Below are 27,007 nucleotides of genomic sequence, written 5' to 3'. Positions count from 1 at the left end.
CTTGTACAGACCAAGGCAAACCTCCTCTTACTATATCCATAAGCTGCTCAGTCCTCCTTTTTCACCAGAAGGATATCAGAAAAATCCTCAATAGTCCTGTTACTAATAAGGCTGGTTCAGATGATATTCCTCTACCTGTGCTAAAAATGTGTACCCCACAAATAACTACCATCCTGGTAATACCTAAACAAGTTTTTATATAAACTTGATTGGCATCTATCCATCAGCATGGAAGCAAGCAGTTATCCAGCCTGTCTAAAAAAGGGAGATAAAAGTCAATAAAGAGACCATAAAATGGTCTCTCCTTCTTGTCCTTTATGGTTGGATTGCCAGCTTCCTCTCTGTTGTTCACTGCATATCAGATTATTCTATCAATGCTGAGGTATCCCAGAGTTCTGTGCTTTCACCCATATTCTTTCTCCTCTCTAGCATCAAATGTTATCTATAGTTCTGCTGATGACAGCGCATTCCATTCCTCTTTTCATTTCTAAAATGCTATCACACCTAAATGATTCGATCATTAAGATTTATAGCCAATGCCTGAAAAACTGATCTAAATGAAAAACTGAATGGTTATTCAAGTGAAGCAAAGAAAATATAGTAAACTTGCATAAAGTTCTTTAACTCCTATTTCTCAGGAGAAAGAGCTTGTTTCACTCTCCTTACTTTTGATAACATTCTGACTGCCACTCAAGATCAGTTTTTATTTTTTTCCTTCTTAAGGGCTTATCCTGGCACAAACACAGCCATGTCCTATTCAGCCTCCAAAAAATCTTTTTCTTTTGTCCAAAACACTACTTCTCTCCTTCATAACTGAGAGATGCCACTGAGAAGGATACAAATTACGTAGTGATCAATGCTTCACTCTCCCAGAGATAATTTCTCAACAATCTGATGGCCCTGACAATGCCTCTTCCACTCATACATACACATCCCATTATTTGCACACTAGAAGCACACCTGGCAGAATAACAGCACCAGTTATTAATTAAGTTTTATAAATAAGCTGCTGGATAGTTACTAAGACCAAACACAATGATAATGCTTTAGGAGGCCTGCAAGTCAAATAATGAATTTCACTTGGATAATAATCACTACTACTGCTGTTGCTGTGTTGTCAGATGTGTGAAGCACTAAGGCTACGATTTTGTACAAGATTGACTAAATAGTCCAAATGTAGGGAATATTTAACAAAAGAACAAATTACTACATACTGGAGAGATGAGGTGATAATGAAGAGAATCCAGAATATGATAACAATATGATAAAACATATAAGTTACAGGGGAAGGATTATAGGATTGATGCAAAAGACATTTTCAATACTTGATAAGAACGGGAGAGAACAAGGTCATTGCTGAAAGTTGTATTATGGTTAGAATATGTGAGGACCATATTTTTGTTCTAGAGAATGGTGAAGAAAACAAATTAATTTAAAGAGAGGTACAATAGGCATTGCATGAATATCATTAGTGTGAGTCTCTTACTATGAATTGTCAAATTCTATGGAGACATCCAGATAATAGTAATATTATTCAATGTTCCAAATCTGCTTAATATAAACAAACAAACAATCATGAAAAATCCAAGCAGAGAAACAGATTACAATAGAATAAAACAGAAATAAAAAAATAAACTCAAAAACTTTTAGATCCACTTATCAGATATGCAATCTTAGTTCCATTCTCAGTGATGTTAATCTCATCTCTAATCTGCAAAACCCGTACTTAGACTTCAACTGTCAGCATTTTCAATGACTATTCATCTCACTTATATTCCTCAGTATGTTCATTTACTCTTTTCATCTCAAAAGATATGACTGTGCTTAAATCACAACATAGAATATTCTCTTTTTGATTCTGACTAAAAGTTTCTTCATTACCAAATTTGCTTGTTATGTCTATTGATCTCCTAATATCATCAACCCCATCAACCACTTTGAACTTTCTGATTTGTTTTCTTTAAATCTTGATATTCTCAGGTCCAACTTTCCTACAGCTATCTTTCCTTTTCCAACTATACTGATCCAGCAGATGGAGATAATGGGATATCTACAGTGATCTCTCAATTATCCAGTCATGTTGAAAACTGATTTGCTAGTCAGATAAATAAAAACATGGTTTGCTGAACATAAGTTAATTGCTGTTTGAGAAGTCAGACACATTCAGGGTTAACCTATTCAAGAATTTGTTAACAGAAGGTGTGGTTATTTAAGCACAAGATAATTGAGAAAACATTGTGCAAATTTTGGCCAGGCTGATGATGCGAAGCTGGGAAGGATTATTAGTAATAGTGCAGATGTGGTAGTCCTGCAAGAGGATTTAAATAAGCTAGATAGATGGGCAAATGAATGGGGGTGTCAGTTTAATGCAACAAAATGTAAGGTCTTGACGTTTGGGAAACATCGATGGGAGTTATACTGGAGGAAGTAGGGGAGACAAGCGATCTGGGGTTGATGATTGATGGAAACCTGAAGTCTAGGGATCATATTGCAAAGGTGGTGAAGGTAACACAGAGGATTGCTGCTATTATGAGAAGGACACTGACCTGCAGAGATAAAAGGGTTATCATTCCGTTGTATAAGTCTCTGATCAGACCACACTTGGACTATTGTTCTCAGATTTGGTCCCCAGGATTTGAAGGGGATAAATTTACTGTGGAAAGGATACAAAGACGGATGACAAAGATGGTTTCAGGACTGTACAAGGATAGTTATGAGGATCGGCTGAGAGAATGTGGACTGCAGAGTTTGGTGGATAGAAGGAGAGGTGATATGATTTAGACTTTTAAACTGTTGAGAGGTGGTTACAGGGTTGACACTGGGGAGTTCTTTCGCTTGGTTGAACAGCGGGAAGGAGTGATGACAAGAGGCCATCCCTGGAAGTTACGAAAGGAAACTGTGAGCAAGAGGGTAAGGAGTGGTTTCTTTGTGTGGAGGGTGGTTGAGCCGTGAAATGCATTGCCTGATGGAGTGGTGGGAGCGAGAACGGTCAGTGAGTTTAAAGAGTGGTATGATAGACTTTGTGTTTCTCAGGGGGGGGGACCTCCCCTCGATGAGTCTTGACAGACTTTATGTCTTAGGAAGGACCTCCCTCGATGAGTCTTTTGACTCCTTGGAGGCCTGAATAATAATAATAATCACCAACAATCCCACGCAAACTATTCATATGCCTATCAGAAACTCCACTTTCCAACACATTTGATCTTCGGCTCATCGATAATTCTTCTGAGTGCTCACTATGTGATTCAGATCACAACTTGGTGTCCATCTCATCTCTCTCTCAACACTCACACAATCACTTCTTGGCTTTGTGCTATCTGGAATTATGACAACACCAAATTAATGATCTTTATGATTTCTGTTCTTTATTTCTTTGGTTAGATTATTTACTATTAATGTAATTCAAACATTTTCAATAATAACTGCAATGCTAAAATAATGCATATGTGTATGGAAATGGTAATTCCACATTCTATTTATATTTTCAACTCTTCTTACATGTAGTATGAGTGATAAAAGGGAAATGCCAGATATATATTGTGAAGACCCAGAACCTCTTTCAGTTGAGAGTACAGCAGTAAAGCAGTTCTGGAGGTCCACTGCTAGATAGTACATGAAACCAAACTACTGTTTTTAAATAATACTTTATAGGCCTTCCAAATCACCCAATACATCATCCCACTGCTATTTATTTCTAGATTGTAACTAGTGTAATTCAAGTGGAGTGATATGTGCAAATCATTGCTGAAACCATGGGCAAGGAAACTAGTTGCTTTCTGTATGAATAGCACACCCCGAGAGTTTATCTCCTCTTATCAAGCTTTTTCTCATTAACTCTGTTGTGGCACGTAAAATAAAAAAATAACAATAGCATCACTGCAAATAATGAAAATAACTTGCATCCCAAGGTGGAGCCATTCCTTTGGAAATGCTTAGAGAAACTAGTGTGGTTGGTTTTGACATTTCCAGGAGATATTTGATTGGATCTGCATATAGGCCCACTTATCAAACTATCCCCTTATGGGGATAATTTGATAAGTGGGCCTGTTATCCTCTGAAAAGGAGTCAAGTCACTAGTTCTTTGATTACTAAATAACTTAAAGAATTCACAATGTGCAATAGAATATAAATTAAATTAAACTTTAATATATATTTCCAATATTTCAGCAATGTCACGTTGCCATCTTCATGTGCATGCAGGCACTAAACACAGTAAATGAGAATGAAGCAAGGAAGCTATAGGTTTCCTAAAAGTCCTGATGGTGCCCCCTAGCAGGCTATGTAGGTATTCTTGGCCGTTGGGCTGAAGGTCTCCTGATGTAAGCCTCCCAAATTTGGGGCAGTCTCATGCAACCAAATCTGTTGCGGTTTGGCATGTTTCTTAGGGCTGAGGCTGATTCCATGAATAGTCTTTCAAATTTGAACTTGTATTATTGTGGCTTTCTTCCACCGTATTCTGCAGTGTATCCAGAACATGGTCTGCAAGACCAGAGTGGCTGTACTGGTGAAACTTGATGTAGTCCTTGTGTTCTGAAATTCTGATATTCACTGTCCTGCCTGTTTGGCCAAAGTAGGACAGCTTACAGCTGCAAGGGACCTGGTATACACCGGGTAGGTCTAGGGAGAGTGGTTGGTCTTTAGTGGAGCAGATAAGGGATGTCAATTTGGTGTACGGTTTGTAACAACAGGTCAAGTCATGTTTTTTTAGGATTTTGGTAATTTTTTTTTAGGTGCCTCAGATGTAGGGAATGGTGATGGATTTAGAGTAATCCTTGTTGTGAAGGGGGGGTTTACTGGTTTCAATATTTTTTGGATTTGGGGGGGGGGGGTAGCCATTGGCTGAGAAAGTGTTGAGGATGTGATTTAGTTAATTGGTTAGGGCATTGTCATTTGAACAGATTAGTTTAGCCCTGTTGTATAGTGTCTTAACAATCCCATATTGTTGTGAGGGGGGTGGGGAATTGTTGGTGAATGTATCTGCCTGTGTGAGTGGGTTTTCTATAAACTGAGAAAACCAAGGCCCCATCAGGCTGGCGGGTGACTAGTGTGTCTAGGAAAGGGAGGTTGTTGTTTTCCTCTTTTTCCAGGGCGAACTTTACCCTTTGGGTAAAAGGTTTACAGTGATACTGCAGGAACTGGCTAAGGTCTTTGACGGGATACCACATGGAATTCTAATCTGTAAACTGAAACATATGGGAATGGATATAGGGTTGGTGAGATGGATAGGAGGGTGGGTGATGGAGAGATACCAGAGAGTAGTTTACTCAGGAGTAGAGTTCAAAAGATGGCCTGTGACTATTGGTGTGCCGCAGGATTCTGTTCTTGGACCACTGCTGTTTAATTTGTTCATTAATGATATAGGGAAGGATCTGAGAGGAACAGTTCATTTGTTCGCTGATGATGCAAAGTTAGGTAGGGCAATAGTGAATGCAGAAGATGTCAAAATTTTGCAGGATGATTTGGATAAATTGGAGGTCTGGGCTAAGAAGAATGGATGTCAATTTAATGTGGCAAAATGTAAGGTTATGCATTTTAGGATGAAAAGATTAGCAGCAGTATATCACATTGGTGGAACTGTACTCCAGGAGATTGATGAGGCCAGGGAGTTGAAATTTAGAGGACACATTGCAAAAGTGGCTAAATCAGCTCATCAAATTACTTGGATGCTGAAGAATACTTTGACGAGCAGGGATAAGTAAGTTATTGTTCCTCTGTATCGAGCCTTGATAAGACCCCATCTCGACTACTGTGCCCAGATATGGGCGCCAGGGTTTCTTCTTGATGGGGAGGAGGTTGAGAGGATCCAGAGCGAAGTGACCAAGATGATAGCAGGTCTATGGAATGAACCTTATGAGAACAGGTTGAAGATTTGTGGGTTGCAAAAATTGGTTGATAGGCAGAAAAGAGGTGATATGATTGAGACATTCAAATTACTGAAGGGTTTCTATAAGATTAATCCAGAAGATATTTTTGAGAACAGAACTGGTGGTGGGAGGATTAGGGGACATCCACGGAAGCTGGGCAAGGGTGTGGTTAGTAAAGGTGTTAGAGATGGGTTTTTTACTTTTAGAGTGGTGAACGAGTGGAATAAGCTGCCAGAGTCTGTTGTGGATGCTATGACAGTGAATGAGTTCAAGATAAAGTATGATAGATACTGTGTGAATGTCGAATAGTTGTGATAGATATGATGTTTAGGGCCTCTCTTGATGAGTCTAAGGACTCCTTGGAGTCACCCGTAATAATAATAATAATTCTGGGATGTTGGTTGTTTAAGTGTGTCAAGAAGGAGAGGATTGTATCAGAGCCATGTGGCCAAGTAGTGAAGCCATATGGTTGGTTTTTGTGGGGCAGAGTTTAAGGCTTTCTCTTCAAAAGTCTCCATAAAGAAGTTGGCCAAGGGTGGGGATAGTGGTGAACCCATGGCTGTCCCCTCGATTTGTTTGTAGAATTTTCCCTGCCAAACGAAATAGCCTGAGTTCATTGTGAACTGAAATAGGGCTGAGATATCGGGAGGAAATTTAGCTTGGATTAGCTCTAAGGTTTCTTTGAGTGGGACATTTGTGAATAAGGAGGAGAAGTCAAAACTGACCATTATATCAGTATGTTGGAGTGTAAGGTTTTCTATGTTGGCTTTGAAGTGGGCTGAGTTTTTTTTATGTGTGATGGTGTGTTGCCAGTATAGTATGCGAGTGCTTTGGCCAAATGTTTAGCTAATTTGTATGTGGGAGAATCAATGCCATCCACTATGGGACGTAATGGCACATTTTCTTTATGTATTTTTGGGAGTCCATATATACGGGAGGGTATAGTTATATGGTTTTAATTTGTTAGTAACTTTTACAGGCCAAGAAGTGAATTTCTTAAGGAGCCTGTGTTGACTGTTTCATGGTAAATGATTTGTTCACTTTCGATTTCTCACACAATGATTGGGTATCCATGGGTTTACTTTTTTCCCCAACACTCTTCCTCCTACATATTGACAATTTCCTCTCCACAGGTCCAGTATGATAGACTACTCCATTCCTTCTCATTTGACAAGTCTTTTAGTACTCAAATGATTCAAACTTCAAGATCTTCTTTAATGGATGTCTTAAATATCTCGCAATTCTCAGTGAGGTGAGGGTAACCTAGCAAGCTTTAATGCTACAAAATCAATGATTCAATAAAACTTGTCTTGTTTCTTGTAAAAAAGCTCTCACTTCACTCTGCTTCACTTCTCCTTACCTTTGAAAATGCCGAGATCTCTCTCTTTGGGTGAATTACAATTCTTGCATTTCTTGGCACAAGAAAGCATGCTCTATATATAACAAATCCATATAATAATAAATCCATATAAACAAATCTATATAACTATAACAAATCCTACATTTATCCAACTTTAGACTACATGTTCACATCTAGGATGATACATCAGAAACCTCTCTAAAAAATATTTAATGCTTCCAGAAGAGCGCAACCCACTTAATGGATGATCCCCTTTTTTTCAGACCCTCCAATATACTTTTTTGGCATCTACCCAAAGAATGGAAGCAAGCCTATATGACAATCCAAAAAAAAAAAATTCAACTGAATTATCATCCCACTGCTCTCACCTCAGTTCTCATAAAAACAATGACAAAAGTCATAAACCACTAGCTTCCACAGTAGATCTCCTATACAAATATTGCTGTGGGAGATTATAGTTCCCAAAATTCTGTTTCTGCCTTGTGCCTTTTCCTTCAGGTATTTTCATGAAAGGTGCAGCATCAAACTAGAACACTATCATTCCTCAACTTTCCTTTATGTAAGATGTTGATAAGCAGTTGCTTATCAACATTCATATCAGCTTCAGCATTATTCAACTACTCACATTCATATCAGCTTCAGCATTATTCAACTACTGTGTCATCCTCTTCTTTCATTTACCTCTATTCTTTAGAACACTTTCCTTATACTATTTTCCCCAAGGAGTATGGCATGACCTTCATGACATTACCTACTGAAGGAATGTATAAACAGGTTCTTCCCAGCTTTCTCCTTAATAACTTGCCCAGACAACACTTTATGCTATAGGTTTTATGATCGCTCGTGGATATGGTAAATATACATATATGTATATGTAAAAATAAAATAAATAATAAAAACCTTTACATGTTAGATCCGACCTATTTTTAATGAAAGTCAAACTGCAGCTAAATTGACTATGCACAGTCAATTTAGCTGCAGTTTGACATGCAAGGATATCAGAAGAATCCTGAATAATGTAGATATAAAAAAAAATCTTCTGGTATGGCAGTATCCCCCTCCCACCAATATACTGAAAAGTTATACTGTGTAAGGAACATATCTTATATATATCTCTATTCTTTTTCAATCACTGTCTTCTATTTCAAAGCGTGAGAGCAAGACTGATCCAGCTATTTTCAAAAAAAAAAAAAATTGAAGAGATAAAAGTCTTTGACCAGTCTTCACTTTGAATCTTCTCTAAAATAATAATGATCATTTAATAGTAAATTTCTTTAGCACTATCACCTGGAAATTTTAAACAATAGCAATCGTGCAGTACACATTCTTTGCTAGCAGGAAAGGTTGAATAAAACTATACAGCATCCATATGTCATGTATCGCTGTTAATAAATGTTCTGGTACACTGCATCATTGCATACCATCCCCCCCCCCTCAAAAAAAAAAAAAAACCACTGGCTAAGCATGGATCTCTCTGCAGACATTCCATACAAAAACTGAAGGAAAAATCCGTGAAGTCACTTAACATTTCAACTGGTCTAGCATAAATACTTCTCAAGAAACTACCATCACATGATTTGCCTTGTATTCTTTGTACATATAGTTTAACATCTAATAATTCCTAACAGTTCTGTAGTTATGTCACAGTGGACAGCTTTTTCTCTTGAGACTTCTTTACAAATGCAAGAATGCCTTATGGCCATTTTATCACCTACCCACTTTGTAATATACATGTATATATCAGTGGCACTGTGTGCCCATTTTGGTTGGGTGCACTGTCGTGTGGCTTATGCAATCCACACTACAAACTTCATGTCAGTTTGACCGTGTGATTGCATTTTTATCGACATACGAAAGTTGTAAGAGTGTCTAGCGCATTAACGCTCATCTTAACTAGTTTGATGCAATTAACTGTAGGATAACTTTGAATACTTTTATTTATCAAGTAATTACATTGATAAATCAATTAATTGTACATACTATAATTAATTGGTCAATTAAGGTAATCATAATATAATAAAAGATAATATAATACAATCAATTAATTGTAAACAAATATGTGTAGAGTGGAGGACAATGTGTTTAAGGTATATTCAATAACAGAAAATAATAATGAAGGAGAATGCTATATTTGGTTGGTATATTTGAATTATTCAAAGGTGTAAAATTTGGAAGAGAAGCATGAGGCTTACCTCCTTTGACTACAATCATACAATCAACAAAAGCTCTGGCAGAAAACAGGACATTCAGTAGATTGTCAATATTGTTTCCCATTGTAAAAATATGGGCAAAAAGTTCTAAATTATTTATAGAAAATTATATGCTAAAAACTTATCTATATCGGTGTCCTAAACACATCAGCTCACACTTCATGCACACAAAACAGTGAAACTCAGAAAATAAAAACAGCAACGCATGACAAATAACAATGCTCAATTAGATTGGTTGACACAATAACTAACCACAGCCACTGATTTCTGGGTGCTACTGCCTCAACACACACCCTGCCTTGCCTTCTAAGTGGTTTAAAACCACTTGAACACTAAAAATTTGAACACTGTACATTATGTATAGATAATGTACATTTGAACAAATGTACATTATCTATACATTTGTTCAAAGGATTCAAAGGTATCCAATATTTGTGACCGCACACACACCCGGGATATTAATGCGAATGTGATGCAATGTTCAGGTGTCGAAAAGAGTTTGTTCTCTTCATGAAGCATTAGTAATATTGTGTCTAATTTTAGGAATTAAACACAATTCCTAATATTGTGTTTAATCCCGCAGGAAACAATTAGGGGAGTCTTTAACGGGTATAAATGCAAAAATAAAATATTGGTGATTCATAGTGAAGAATTTATACAGACACAATACAAATTAGAATAATTACTTCACTTATCACGAAGAAAGTAACATTCGACGTTTCAACCTCTATATTGATGTCATCATCAGGAAAACATACATATGTACAGGATACAAGCCTACATGATGCTACACAAAAGTAAGATGAATCTAAATGTTTGTTAATCAATTACCCTCACCTGACTTCTGGTGCAGGGAAAAAAAAAAAGCAGAACTATATTAAATAATTTTTAAAGTCCTGTCATATTAAGATTTTCTTCTGTTCGGGATTGTTCTGGATTCTATACAGGTTGAAGATGAGTCCTCCAAATTCTTGGAATAATTAATCCATTATTCTTGTTCAGATTTGGACGATGTTTGAGAATTTCACAGGCTTCTTTGAATTTTCTTTCAAACCAGATTTTGGTGCGATGTGGGGACCTGGTGCCTTTCCAATCAATTCTTTGACATGTTTGTAATGTGGTCTGACAAGTCTGTGTTACCATAGTGGAGGTATTTAATGCAGCATTTGTGTTCATCTTTTCTAATCGGAATGGTGCGTTTCCCCTATGTAAGGTAAGGTACAGGTACACTGAATTTTGTTAACTCCTGGGTGGGTAAGGTATGGAAAAGGATTTTGGCAGGGGGTTTGAAGGTTGTCTTAAAATTGTATTTATTATTATTATTATTCAGGCCTCCATGGAGTCTTTTGACACCATGGAGGCCTGTCAAGACTCATTGAAGGGAGGTCTCCCCCCCCCCCCTAAGAAACACAAAGTCTATCATACCACTCCTTAAACTCATTGACCGTTCTCGCTCTCACCACTCCATCAGGCAATGCATTCCACGGTTCAACCACCCTCCATGCAAAGAAACCACTCCTCACCCTCTTGCTCACAGTTTCCTTTCGTAACTTCCAGGGATGGCCTCTTGTCATCACTCCCTCCCACTGTTCAACCAAGCGAAAGAACTCCCCAGTGTCAACCTTGTAACAACCTCTCAACAGTTTAAAAGTCTCAATCATATCATCTCTCCTTCTTCTATCCATCAAACTCTGCAGTCCACATTCCCTCAGCCGATCCTCATAACCAAAATTGTACAGTCCTGAAACCGTCTTTGTCATCCATCTCTGTACCCTTTCCACAGTAAATTTATCCCCTTCAAATCCTGGGGACCAAATCTGAGAACAATAGTCCAAGTGTGGTCTAATCAGAGACTTATACAACGGAATGATAACCCTTTTATCTCTGCAGGTCAGTGTCCTTCTCATAATTGCAGCAATCCTCTGTGTTACCTTCACCACCTTTGCAATATGTCCCCTAAATTTCAGGTTTATATCAATCATCAACCCCAGATCTCTTGTCTCCCCTACTTCCTCCAGTATAACTCCTCCCATAGAGTATGCAGCATCCCATCGATGTTTCCCAAACCTCAAGACCTTACATTTTCTGCAAACATCATCTGAATATCATCTGCAAACAACTGAATATCCCCTTGCAATCCACTGGCAATGTCATTGATATAAAGGTTAAACAATATAGGTCCTAGTACTGAGCCCTGTGGGACCCCACTTGTAACCCTCTGCCTCCTTGAAACTGCTCCACCATACACAACTCTCTGATACCTATCAGACAGCCAATCCTGAATCCAGTTGACCAATCTGACATCCAGACCCATGTGCTGCAACTTAAATATCAGCTTATCATGTGGCACCCTGTCAAATGCCTTCGCTAAGTCTAAGAAAATTGCAGTATATACCTTTCCCTCATCTAATGTTCTTGTAACTTTATTATAAACGGCTAGCATATTGCTAAAACAAGAGCGCCCCTTCACATAATTTCAATTCTTGGTTCAGAACCTATTCGTTGGAGCAAATTGTTAGGGCTCTGTTTGAGGGTGCTGATAACCTCTAGTTTTTGTGTTGGATGGTGGTATGAATTTTTATGTACATTTACAGTCATTTTACTTTTACGTAGTGTAGTGTATGTAGCTTGTATCCTGTATTGGCCTGTGTGTTTTGGTTTGATGTAGACTGTGAAAGAGAAGCAGCCAGAGGGAAGACATGTGATACATGTGTCTAGAAAAGGAAGAGAGAGTTTTTGTTTTCAACCTCGATGGTGAATTGGATACATTTATGTTTCTTGTTCACATAACTTAGGAAAATATGGCCAAGAAACATTTTTTTTCTCTCCACCAGAAGTCAGGCTAGGGTAAATGATTAACATACATTTACATTAATTTTACTTTTATGTAGTGTAGTGTCATGTAGCTTGTATCCTGTACATATATATGTTTTCCTGATGATAATCTCAATACAGAAGTAGAAATTCCAAATGTTACTTTCTTAATGATAATAAAGTAATTATTCTAACACCTGTGTTGTGTTTCCATAAATTCTTCACTATGAATGCTGACCACTGTGTAATCCTAAATGAAATAATATTGGTGATATTGCTATTCTGTGGATTGCACCACACACCTAGCACAGCCAGACTATATGCCTCTGGTATATATATATATATATATATATATATATGTGTGTGTGTGTGTGTGTGTGTGTGTGTGTGTGTAAATGATGTCTTGATCATCTCAAATTCCTTTGCTTTTGGCAGTGCACTCCATAGTGATAAGATAAACATTGCAATGCTCAGATACTGCAAGCTTCAAGGATCTTCTATAACCAATTCCTTAAAACACTGATCTCATGACATTTTCACAAAAAATATTTCAATTCATCTCTCTCTAGTAACCTTTTACTGGCAGAAACACATGGATGGTGCAAAAAAATTATTGGTGTTGTTTAGAAGGTAGCTCAACTAATCAATGATTCCCTCCCTCTCTCACTCTATTATCTCACAGATATGTTGTTTCCTTATGTTCTATGGATACTCCACCGACCTACCATCATCACTCCACTTTCTGCTAAGTATATAACATAATAGCATGTGCTGCTTAAAACTCATTCACAGTCCAAGTGCAGCAAATCCATTACCCTACTTTAATTCAATGTATTGCTATTCTTTATCAGATGCTCTGCAAGGACAACCTCCAGAAAAAAGGACTAATAGGCTTCTTTCCTCTGTTCCTTTCCTACACACATACATCACATTACTGTGCTATTGGTTCTGTAACCTCTTGTGTCTGGAAATGATATAAAAATAAAAATTCCCATATCTTATTGAAGCACTGGCGCTTCAAGAAGTGTGTGAGGGATGTGCAAGACAAAAATCATGCATAATAGATACATTTAGTGAAGTAGAATAGTGTGCCTTCCCATGATGAGTCCTTTAACTCCCTAGAGGTGTCATGTAATAATAATAATAATTGTATTGGCTTTCCTCAAAATCTTTCATACCTTTCTGCTTATACTAAATTTAAAAATATTTGCAAGAAAATTTATTCCAAAGCTGGTTATGAAAAGCAGGAACCATTTTGCAACATCTGGGCAGTAGATGGTGCTATATGTTGATGGTAGTAGCACCATGTCATTGGAGGATTAAGTAAGGGAGATGGTGAGTTGTAGTGGAGCAGTGTACCCTCCCATGATGAGTCCTTGGAAGTGTCATGTAATAATAATAATTCTTGTATAAATGATCTCAGTAAATATTCACCTTCGACCCTACAATTTTTAACCAGAAAGTGATCAAATTAATCCAAATACAGTACCAAAAATCTTTCTAGTCCTTATGGCATTCATCCAACTATTCTGAAGGTTTTTATTATTTAATATTAATCCTGCAGCTCGGAAATTAACTGTATCCCACAAATTCCTAATAAGGAACACAAATCAAAATACCATCTTTCCTATTGCACATATTTCAATTTTTTTTCTAAAGTAATGAGGACACCCATTAATAGTAAACTTCTGCACTAATTGGAAACCTAAACTAATAAATTATTTATTTAGCATATGATCATACAACAGCTGTGAGATCCCTTTTTAAAGGGAAGTACAGCACCATCTTAATCCTCCCCATTTTTATCTGGGCTCAGGACCAGTATATAGCTGACAAATCTATGGCTGGGCTTTAAGTATTCTTGAATGCAATCTGCGTGTATTCACGGGGCCAGTTTGCCTGTTCTGGGGGATGAAAAAACCAGAGTTTCTAGGTTATAAAAAAAACAAAAAACATATGAGACCAGCTAACTCACCTTTCGTTGAAATAGACCAGATAAAGGATCCTCACATCACAGATAGGAATCAAACCCAGGTCTTTCCGACCAAAGAGCTTTGTCTATGTTGACTGAGCTATAGAGACTCTAACTAATAAATAATCCCATATGGATTCTCTCACAGATCAACATGGAAACTTTTTTTATATTACCCACTTTTGCACAAATTCCATGAAAAAAATCTGAAGAAACTACTATTGTTGCTCTTGATATCTATGGATCAAGCATGTCACAACTGGGTAATACACATGATGTGGTGATGGCAGATGGATTTATCCATCTACCCCTCTCCCATCTTCAAATTCTACAATTAATGCTGGCGAACCACAGGTCTCTGCCTTTTTTGCCTACCATCTTCCTTCAGTATATCAAACAAACAACCTTCTCTGACTTTAATCCAATTCACAGTTCAGCTGATGAGAGTGCAAAAATTTGAGTGCACACTCAAATTTTTTGACAAACTTTGTACTATACAAATTATAAAATCTAGAATATCTACTTTGACAGCCTTAAATTCTGATCTCTAAGCTATTCTTTAGTGAGGGTAACTTGTCAAGATCAATACTAGTAATATTCAATCTTATTTTTCACAAAAAAAAAAAAAAAAACTTTATTTTTCCCCAGTCCTTTTAACAATATCTAATTCTTTATACAAGATGAGATTTCTCCTCTTCTGATAACTCTAACCTGCAACCTTTCTTGTCATAAACATACAATGTATTTATATCTCATCCAGGGCTGATGAGAGTGGGCAGCAAAAACAGTACAAATTATTTGTACCTGTGGTCCAGTGCCTGACCATGTTGCATATATTTTTGTCTTTCTTGGTAGTATCATTATTAGCTGGTACACCTTTCCTTGGCACCAAAAAAAAATTTTTTTCGCCAGGACCTGAACTTGTTCTTCTTGGCATTAGCTTCAGCATCTAATAATTTAGATTATGTTTTTTGCTGCAGGTGTTATTTTACCTCTGAACAACTATTAACTTGATGCAAATCTGTCCCACATCAAATACCATTCTCACCGCCTCATAGTTAAATAATTGTTGGTTTGGGAATAAGCCCAGGGTTACTAACAGGCTCACCCATAAGGTGTGGAACACTGTTTGTATGCTGAAGACCATAAAAAAACATGTAGGAAAGGGCTTATAGGTTATAGCCTAACCAGACTTCAGAGCTCACCATTCAGCACATAGTGGTCAGAGCATCTGTTTCACCAGCATTTTAGACTTCCAAGGTTAGCCCCAAATAGTATATTCTTCCTTGGCTATCTTGAACAGAATATTAACAGAAGAAATCCAGATCCTGGTGAAAAAAAATTTTTGGTACCAAGGAAAGGTGTACCAGCTAATAATGATACTTCTATTCAAGATATTTTTATTTGTATACAGGCTGCATAACCACTTGCATTTCACAATGAAGAGGAAAGAGAAGTTCTTTATTGAAAAATGTACATTTCTCTATAATGATTCAAGTATTAATATGGAGAGATTATTATTATTATCTGCAAAAAACTGATTAATTCAGTTCGTTCTGAAATATATATACTGATTTCTGATTATTTATAGAAGCTATATTTTAAATATACAATCCATTAGAAGTTTGTCCATATTATCTCTATGTTTGTTCAAGAAACACCTAGAGATAATAATAGATGGAAATGACTGAAATTTTAATGTTTTTTTGTAAATATATTAAATGTGTCTAATAAATCTTTAGAATGACTGAAGAACTACTCAGAACCTCCTTTGGGACTAGGAGTATCAGTAAACAACCAAGAAGCCCAAAATAATGGTTACCGATCATGACAGTATATTATTATTATTATTCTTGCATGAAACCTCCAGGGTCCAAAGACTTATCGTGGTAGACCCAAACCATCCAAACGATATCTGTCACACCTCTCCTTGAACTTACTGATGGACAAAGCACTCACAAAAGAAGCTGGCAATCCATTCCACTCTTTCATCTCTCCAAGTGATCATTCTCACACACTCTTGTTTATTTACTCTTACCAATTACCACATTCTTATTCAATTTCCATGGATGACTCCTTGTTCTGCCCTAGCCATGAAAATAAAATTTCACGTTTCACATCCATAGATGCTGTATGATCCCGTACTATCTCACTTAGTTTTGGGAGTGAAGCCTTCTTCTAGAAAAAGTGGTAGGGTCATAGATGTCCTTTACATACAGAGTTAGTAGGACGATCACAAATGTCCATGCCCATGGCAGGATTCAAACCTGCAGCCTCTAGCCATGTGCTGAACTATTTCCTCTGCATCAATCCTATAAAACAAACCCTCTTCAGCCTATCAACAAACTTCTGCAACCCATAAATCCTTAATTTACCACTGCAAAGGATCATTCCACTGCCTTGGTCACTCTCTCTACATCCTCTCCTCCATTTCCTCATCTCCAAGAAACCAGGTAACCAGACCGTGCACAGTAATGAAATGTGGCCATATCAAAACTTTCTTTCTTATCTCTGCTTGTTAGCATTCTTCAATAATCAAGCAATCCTGTTTAAGCTACCTTGGACACCTTTGCAATGTCCACTGAAATTCAACCGCAATTCCATGAACACCCAAATCCCTATCATCATCAATTTCCTGGAGTATAATTCTATCAATGTATTATGCAGATACTAACCTTTTCATTCCAAAATACATAATTTTGCACTTTTCCACATTAATGCACCTGGCACCCATAATTTACCTGTTATGCACCTGGCACCCATAATTTACCTGTTACTGTCAGATTATTTAAACTATCCTGTTTGTTTTGATTAACTATTACAGTACCAAATTTTGCATCATCAGTAAACAACTGAATATTTCCCATATCATTTATGTGCAAATTAAAAATTAGTATACAAATTGTAGTCCAAGCATAGAGCCAACCCGTTTTCTCCTGGATTCTGTTCCTCCGTATGATATTCTTTAGTATCTATCCATCAGCCACCTTTAAATCCATAAATAGATATAATAATAGTATTCACACAATGCTGGAATACTTTGCACTCTATAATATATCACATCTAGATGCCAAAAATATCCTGTAATGTTTAAAGTTAATTTTTGAAATCCAGAAACTATCAAAATATTATATATGTTAATTCATTTTCTCTTCATTTCATAAAAAATACTGGTGGTAGTGGATGGCATTCTGTGTAGATGATGGTGGTGGCAATTTGGTGTAGCTGGTGGATTAAGTGAAGACCAAGAGTTGTAGAGTAAGTGCCCTCCCTCCCTGGATGAGTTTTTGGACTCCTTGGATGTGTCATGTAGCAATAATAATAATAACAATCAATAATAATAATTCCACAAGTTCATGGAATATAGCCTATAAAAACAGACTATGGGAATGAAAGCTACAAACTTTAGTATACAGGTAAGGGGGGGGGAAGGGGGATACAGCAAATATACAAGCTAAGTCAAGGCATTTTATAAGATAGATTATGAAAGTGAAACTTCAACAGCAGATGAGAGAGTGAGCAAGGTGATATTCCATGAGTCATACCATTCCATGAAGGCATCTAAATAATAAAAATTCTTAAAACTAATTTTTGCGCTTTACTCTTAAAACAGCATTTATTTTTTTTTTGTAAAAATAACTTTAAAAAAATAAAGTTAGAATCCGGGATCTGACTCTCTCTCATCTGACAACAATTTTATTAATAAATGCCACACAGTTGAAGTGAACAGTGATCATATTTCTACTTATTCGTATACTATATCATTGCAGTAAGCGGTACTCTTGTTGTGACTTATGTAGTTTGTCTCCACTATATTCGAGATTCGGAAGTACCTTTACTTACAAAACATAAGTAATTTGTGCGAGGTGACACGTTTCTGTACTCTGTCCAAAGAATTATAAGTTAAACTGTTGGACTATAACTTCTGTTTTGTAAATCTATGTGAAATTTAATGCAACTGGCAACTTGCCAAAGAATCAATTCGCTGAGTGAATATGCATTTGTTTACTTTTGAAAGTGATGGCTTCAAAAACCTATTAGAATAGTCGTAAATTAATTATGACATGGCGCACATAACCCAATTCTTTTTAAATTTATAAACAATAGTAGAGAAAATTACTCACAGTGCCATTAAAACTATAAGCAGTTTGAATACCTTCCAGCACTACAAAGTTTTGATTTATCATCAGGTGAAACCAAGACTGATTAATGGCTAATACATTATCAAAATTAGAATAAAGATAAGATTTACTACACGTACATCAGTGTAATAAAAGCAGGACATGCAAAAGGTTTCCATGGCTAGGTTAATAATTTACGCCATGAAATATTCAGAAATGAATCGTTTGAAAATAAAGAAAAATAAAAAGAAATCAAAGAATATGCAAACAGTAAAGGTGCGTATAACTTAACAAAAGAAAATAATAAATCTAACCGATTAATGGATTTTTGTCAGCTACGAAACTGTCAGATATATCAGATGTTTCGTTCGTCTGTGGGACTAAGAACAAATGTTTTCTCGATTAAGAAATTACTAGAGGATGCATTACATCACAACGGGAAAAAAAAAGCCATTCAGCGATGTTTACTTTCAAACAGAATTTGTGGAAATCGACAAAACTTCGATTCTGAGCTTTTCAAATTACTTTCGCTATATGACCCATTTTCAGAATTATAAATGAAACCTAGGAATTGTGATAAAAATCAGATATAGGGAACCAAAAAGAAACGTTTTTGTTTTCATTGACAGGAAGAAATATTTCCATGTTCAACTATCTTAGTCATTGCAGTCGTAATCCACTAAGCAACTAAAGAATGCTGCCTAGGAGCGGCAAGTTTGGACGGCAGCAGAAAGGGAAAAAATTGTATCTCAACTATAAAAGCACTTTTTTTGTTGTTTATTTTACTTTTTTTTTTTTTATTTATGGCGGAAAAATATAGTGCTTTCTTCGGGGGCGGTAAATATCCTCACAACGATGCTGATGTGTATATATGAGTGTGTGTGTGTGTATATATATAGCTTTTTTTTTTTTCCGGTGTAATCAGCAATATTTCCATGTTCAAATATATAGAACGGTTTACATATGGTCCCTTTTGTAGAAACACGAAGAATACTTTAATGTCGATCTACAATAATTCATAGTCAATACAAAGGGGAAGCCGGCCTGGCTGGCCGAGTGGTTAGCGTATCCGCCTCTCCAGCCTATAGGCTGCGGGTTCGAATCCCGTGTAGGCATGGATGTTTGTGATTGTCTTCCACCTTCATATATTCCTTCACCCAAGTATATATATACTCTCCCAATATGGACTGGGTCACCATGGGAGTAGTAGACCCAAAACCTCCCGCAATGGGAGAGGCTTTCACCCTACAGTGGGTAGAAAAATAGGCTGTTCATCATCATCACAAAGGGGAAAGTATATCCTCATATGCAAACTCTTAGTTTCCTTTCTACTTACACATCCTGTTTATAGTCGCAGTAGGGTTTATAAGATCCTAACAGTTTATGCTTTATATCATACCGGCAATAATAGCAAATGCATAATATAGAACTCTTTCAACTAGGTTGAAAGAGTTCTGATGAATTGTAGAACTGAATCGTTGGATATATTGTATATATTAACAAAGTTTAGGCCATGAAATGTATTTTTCTGATAGTCAATTTGTCTATCAATAAGGCAAAAGAGCCTTAGAAAAACGCCAGAATTTCTCGACTGAAAACTCCGATAACCTCTACCAGTGACCTTAACAGTGGTTGAATGAAATTGTGCAAAGATATCTCCAGTCATCGCCCAAATTTGAACCCTTCCTCTCAAGAGGCAGGATTGTCAGTGAGTAAGCCAACCAGGTCCCACTTTACATAAACATGTTCCACCGTGACGTCAGAACGTACAGACAGTGGTGTAGCTAGAACTTTTGCCGCCCCTCAATACACACCAAAAATACTACAAAGAGTCAAAACGACGTAGAGAAAAATAAATTAAAACACTATTTTTATTTTTGAAGTAAAACTTTAATTTCAACATTCTAAAATGTTATTTTTCTTCCTTTTCTGTTAGCAAAATCGTCGATGACATTGGCGAAGTCTATTTCATAGTAATGTAGGTAATTCTTAAGTTTATTTAGAAAAACTCATTTCACAATTAGCAACACTTACAGCAATTGTGAGGAAAATTCGCAGTAGTATTACACTATTTGGGAATGAGTTCTCGATACTGTATTTTAGAATTAACTGCAAAAGTTCAAAAAGGTTCAAAGTGCCGCCCGGGGCGGATCGCCCCCCTCCGCTCCTCCCTAGCTACGCCTCTGCGTACAGAATATTCTATTACTACGATAGCACAATGCAGCATTCCCGCAGCACTACGAGAATGCTTCATTGTAAACAAGAATTAATGAGTAATGTTTTGTTAAATAACTATACTGAGATAGTAACTAGACGATTGATCAAGAGAACAACGTGTGGCCCTTACCAGATCCTGTCCTTAAATACTGTGAAAGCGGTCCTAGGTATAAAATCTGAAGTCTAAATGAAGAAACGTGCGGCAGCAAAAAAAACTCGAAAACATAATCAACTAATATTCGTGCGAGATTAGTCTGAGAACAACAGCGTTGAGTGCTTCGCGAATGATGCGACAGACTGAGGAATTACAATATACTGATGAGTTGTTGCGCGTGCTGGAGACATCGCGTAAGAGACATGCCTGATAATTTGTAAATAATCATTATGCTGTACAGGTGACAGAAGTGGTATTTCCGTATGGCAACGCAGGATTGAACATCTCTCGTTGTACAGCGAGTCTAATATTAATGACCTGATAGCACACCTCTGGTTAAAATGCTTTTGTACAACTCGGCTTAAATGGTCCTTTCAGTTTGAAAATTTTTTATTCATCAGGTTCTAATACTAGATCCGTATTTTAAAACTAAGCCCACGCAAATAAACGTTTGCACAAGGAAATGAAATGAAATTCTATGATATTTTGATATACCTTTCGATTTACATAAACCTTTATCATAAACGGTCATTGTACGTGAAACGGAGTGGTTAGCGTAATCCGCCCCCAACTAACAGGCTCGAATCCCACCATAGGCATGGGTGTGTGTGTGTGTGTGTGTGAGTTTTTTTTTTTTTTTTTTTTAAATGGGAGATGAACGTCATCGCCCAGTGTGAGATCACACCACCACGCTTATAGGAGGCCTAAAGTAGCTTGGGGGGGGAAAAAAGTTCCACATGTGTTCTAAAGAAATGGATTTCGCTTTTTTTTTCTTTTTTTTTTTCTGTTAACTGATGACAAAGGACAGACTGAAGTTGAATAGAAAAATCTGCAAATGATTTTTTGACATTACTGGATACTGCATTAGAAAACAGAGCTTGGTGGCTGGGGTTGAGAGTTGATTCAAGGCTACGTTTTATGTTTATAAGTTTTGGGCGCATACTAGGGGTTGGAGATGTGTATTTGAATAGCTGGGTATAAGTTTCTCTTTCCAATAAGTCTAGACTTTGTGGGATCGTTTATACTAATGGGATACCACCACTAGAGCATAAGCGGCAAACACAGAGAACGACAAATCCGAAGAGGAAAGGAACGACGAGCAACAAATCCTAGCTACATGAGAATTTGTGAGCAGGGGTGGGGGGATAAATATATATTAAGTGGAAAAGCTATATTAGTTGGGGGAATACTCCCACCTAATATATCTTATGAAAGATACAGTCGACTTACGCTATTTTTTTTAATTGTTTCTTTAACAAATAATTTTGATTTTAGATGTTAACGGTATGTCTTAATATATTACTTTTAACACAATGAAACTAAAAATAAATTCATAACGGTTGGAAAACGTTAATACAAACGGAATTCGAGAAATTCATTTACCACACAAAAACACTGACAAACGTCGATGTGGAATTCGAGTCCACAGCCCATTGGTTGGAAAGGGGAGACACCATCCACTTTGCCCACCAAACTGGCACATTGAAACAAGCATCTATAGTGTGGGAAAATATGCATCAGCAAAAGTTTATCGTGGTATACAGTTACTCTATAACGTGCCCAACTTACCTCTCGCATTCAACCACAGCATTTAAGAATAAAACTTTGTTTACAAAAAGCAGATCACTGGATTTTGTGTTCAATCGTGAGCACGATTAAAGAACAGTTCCGTAGCTGCAGTACGTCATTCTTTTTCTCGTTCTCTCCAAATTTACGAGAACGTGACACGTCTTGAATAATACATTCTTGATTGTTGTAATAAATTAATGAAATAGTACTTTAGTTACAAGCGAAAAGTATATCTATAATTAACGTTATTACAACCATGAATACAAAAACAGTAGTTAAAATGGGTTGAGTATATATATAACAATCTCTTTACACTGCACGTTTACGTATTAATGCATCGTGGCATCACCAATACTTTATAATTCGTAGAAAATGGCTTGTTTCTACTCGTTAAGCAAACAAAAAAAGTTTAATGTATTTAAGTTTAAAGTAATGGATCCATATTTTCGCATAGCATAAGAAGCGTGAACTTTGCCTCGTACCTCTAAAGTTGTGATCAGGAAAACAAAGGTTTGCTTAAGATTTCACAGTCGAAGTCATAAAATTGACAAAAACAAGGGTCTAGTCGACGTCTAATAGCATTCCTTCGTAACACAATCCCCGTCAACTTTCGAGAAGATTATGGGGAAAACTGTATACACTTCATAAATTCTTTTAGAGGGTGGGTTAGTATAAACATTAAGATCGCATATAGAATAAAGACTGCATGTAGATAATGAAATTATCTTTTTATCCATATAATTTCGCAATAAATAAATAAAAAGGTCCACTTTTTTCTCTCCCAAAGTATTTAGGAGATAAAACTAAAACCCTACATTTCAACGGTGTTTGCTAAAATTAAGAAGACTTCCTTGCTAGGCATACACTAGTCTGAAGAATAATGCAATGCAAAAAAAAAAAAAAAAAAAAGGGAGAAAAAAAAGGGAGAAATATCTAATTACGTATGCAAAAAAAAACTATATCAGACTAGTACTGTAAATTTTATTTAGAATGGAAGCGCTAAACAAGTTAACTCGCTTTCTTTTGTTCCGCACAAAACCAATTAGCAAAAATAAACAAAAGCTTGCTGAAGAACAAAGTTTGGTCGGTGATATCGCATGTTTGTTTTCTATCTACAAGCAGGTAGTAGCGGTTCGAGAGTAAATTCAAGTAACCGGAAATCCTTCATTCTGTCTGCATGAGTCAACATAAGAGACTGCGCTAAAAGCCCTTAATGCAAAACCCAGGAGGCAATACTTTTGCATACTTCGTAACTGGTGTTCATGAGCATGTACAGAATGTAATTAGCTGTTCTTTATAAGGGATTTTATTTTTCGTTGGAAGTGTAACTTTTCAACAGCTTAATTTTTTCGTGTAAAAGCACTTAAAAAAAAACACAGTTTATCGAATTAAATTAAGCCCCGAGTGGTTGAAACAAAATTTTTAATAGCATTTTTCGACAAAATCCGGAAATTAACCGTTATCTTCGTAGACATCACATACATCACTGAAGTGATCAATAATTCCAAGCAGAGACGGAAAGGAGAAAGAGGGGAAAACAGAAAAATGAAGTTTACGGATAACAGTTCATTGTTCTATGATACATAACGAGTTTGGGCAAATTTAACTGTCAATTATAAAATGCTAGAGATAAATAGTTTCACGAGTGGATAACAGTTAGACATCCTATTGATCAGGTCGAAATGATGGACTAAACAAAAGATTCCCAAACTGTGGGGTAAAGGGGCACAAAGTTTTTTTCATTTGTATATAGCGAAATTTACGTAATATAAGATTTTTCTTCTCTAAGAAAAGAAAAAAATTTCCAAATTGCTATTTTTATTGACACCGAAAGGAGATATGTACTACTGGTACAATATACAATGTTCAGTATTTGTATTTCGCTTACATACTGATTTTCTTTCTTGGAGGTGAGTACCTTGGGCTATCGATATTGCTTCGTTTCACAGGCTTACTAATTAATTGGAAATGAGGAAGAAAACGAAACGAACACATTAACATTAAAAATCGGGGGGGGGGGGGGGATAATCGATTTTAATTATCTTTCTCTTTTATTGTTTAATTTTTAGTTTAGGAAATAAATGCTGGAATAAGTAGTAACTGACCGATAAAATGAAGAGTAGACAAGTGCTGTAGAAAATATTTCAGATCAGCAGAACTCGTGTACACTATTTTGATTAGAGTTCATCTATTTTTAATGAGAAATCGTTGTAAAATTCAATTACTTTGAATTTTTCATAGATTTCTTCATCAGAGACGCAAAACATCTCCCTGGGTCATAGGAAACTAATCTATAATTTTTCTCCATTCATTCCATTAGTTGCCAGAAACTAATTTAAAATGATGAATTAATACAATGAATGTTTATACTGGTGAATATTCTGTGTACTTGCAAAAACTCAACTTGGGAAATTATTGCACATAATCATGGATAAAGTGCACTGCATAACATTATTCTTTTAGTGCAATCATTCATTACCACGCCAACAGAACTTAGCCATTTTTGATATATAGTAATCAATTTTATTTTGCTTAATTTTGCAATTTTTTAAAATGGTCAAAATGTAATGACAAATTTTAATACTGATTCAAAATACAAAAATTCATTAAATTTCAAACTAGGTAGGAATTATTATAATTACATATAACAGTTTTAAATTATTGAGAGTTGAATCTTCGACTTTCGATACAATATTTTTTTTTATTAAACTGAAGTGGGAAATATCATACCAATAAAATATTTTGCATGTAACGATTCGCTGTCATAATTCTTCCGATTATTTTTAATAAAAATTTTCATGATTTCGCGAAAAAAAATATACACATATAAAATATATGTATTATACATGTATAATTTCTTCACGTTCCTCCCTTTTGTGCTGCTGCAAGTCTTGCGTTTTAAAATAAAAATCGAGATTGCTTGACAAATTTCTGCAAGAATTTCAATAAAACTCTCCATCCAAGGTTCTGGATTAACTTGTGTTGTTTCTTTCTGTGTTAGAAAGGGGGAGGGGTGGTACTTTTTGCACAATGCAAAAACTGAATCAACCATAACCAAATCTAATTGCACAGCCATCAAAGGGTATAAAATAACTAATAGCAGGTTTTACAATCTTCCATAACACATACATAAAAGTTGATGTTTGTAATTGCTCTTATAAAGTGGCACTGTTGCACTTAAGACCAACAAATTTCGTACGGCGTCCAGGAAGCCATGGGCTCAAGAAATCTGAACATCGTGACTTTTTGAGAAGATCACACAACTCTCCTGTTTTATGTTTTTGGCTTATACCACGAGACCTATTTGCCAGTTTGTTTGTTTTTTCCTTAACCTTGTTTTTTTCTGTAGATTTTTTTTCAATCAAGAAAGGAAATCAGGATCGAGAATAGAAAGTTGCTTTCTGAATCGCATTTCGTCTTTCGAAATTTAATTCTGAAAAAAAAATAAATAAATCAATATAGAGTATATATATATATATATATATATATATTTGGAACTTGGCTATTCCTTGCTTCTTTCATCTCTAAAACGTCTTAAACATATCATCTGATTTTAATTTAGGTGGATTGTCATATTATCCACTTTTACATGGCTCTCCCATTATATCAAACATATTTAATGCAATTGGTTTTATCACTGTTGACGTTACACAACCATGAATGAAATAGTCTCATGAGCCAAAACATGATGTTCACCTATCTAGTAGCGTACTGGGCTTCCATTGACTGAGAAAGCCTGCACCCCCTCTTGGCATCGACTCCACTAGATCGCGGAAGGTGTCGTGTCCTGAGGTATTCTGGACCACAACCAGGCAGAATAACGTCCCGGAGGTCAGCGATCGAGCGAGACACTGGAGTCGACCGGCGGATGCTGCGTTTCGTATGATTCCACAAATGTGCTATGGAATTCAAATCAGGTGGCCACTGGAAACACACCTAATTCTTGGATATGTTCTTCAAGTCATGCTTGAAGAATGCGAGCTTCGTGACAGAGCATCTTGATGGAAGAATCCATATACATCAGACCACATTGTCACCATGCAAGGCACTTCCTGGTTCGAAATAATCCCCAGGTAAGAACTAGCGATCAAGGTGTGTTCAATGGGGATGAGAGGAACCAGCGATGTCCATGAGAACAATCGCCATACCAGAACACAGTCACCACTGGCCTGTTTCCGGGCAATGAGGTTTGATTGGCGGTTAACAAGTTGAGTGGTCATAATGTTATGGCTTATGAGCTTATACAAGATAGAACAAGCGCGAAATAGTTTATCCGTAACTATGAGTAAAAATAATTTAAAAAATAAAATCTGAATGTGCAATTTGTTTTGTTACCGTTGATACATGCTATTTATTCTATAACACATCTTATTAACAGTGAGTGACTAATAAAATTGCTGTGTAATGTTTTGCTTTTAGGATAGGGTATGTCAAAACTATATAATGTCAAATAAAACTTCAAAAATGCAATACAAAGTTGCAGTACATACTTTTATGAAAGTGAGAAAACTGTATACTACTTTGCCTTCTCTCTCACTTGTTTCTTTTTCATAAAGCGCATCATATAGAAAAACTTTTAAGAAACACGCCTGAACCGACTGTGATCAAATTTGTGATATATCAAAAGACAGTCATAAGATTTTAGTTCAAGTTTTAGCTCTCCCCAAGTTTTCTTCAAAATGAATACGTTTCGATGGTTTATAGTATAATTTCAATTTTAAGTGAC

The 27,007-nt window shown here is 36.3% G+C and overlaps 1 protein-coding gene across 7 annotated transcripts in view; it reads right to left on the bottom strand.

Annotated features, from left to right (window-relative positions):
- The window catches only part of LOC150098902 (poly(rC)-binding protein 3-like), a 435,954-nt gene that overhangs the window by 393,321 nt on the left and 15,626 nt on the right, over positions 1-27,007 (bottom strand). Inside the window, exon 1 of one of the 7 annotated variants that reach the window (XM_090404973.1) lies at positions 22,096-22,114. The exons of the other annotated variants lie outside the window; for them this stretch is intronic. The gene's annotated coding sequence lies outside the window, so the exon portion shown is untranslated. Of the gene's footprint in view, positions 1-22,095; positions 22,115-27,007 lie in introns of those variants that run through there. 7 annotated transcript variants of the gene reach the window in all.

This window comes from Typopeltis vanoorti, chromosome 15, assembly GCF_054136105.1.
Source record: "Typopeltis vanoorti isolate ZY-2024b chromosome 15, IOZ_Tvanoo_1.0, whole genome shotgun sequence".
NCBI lineage: Eukaryota > Metazoa > Arthropoda > Arachnida > Uropygi > Thelyphonidae > Typopeltis > Typopeltis vanoorti.
Note: the sequence above shows the minus strand (reverse complement) of the source record. Positions and strands in the feature narration are given on the sequence as shown.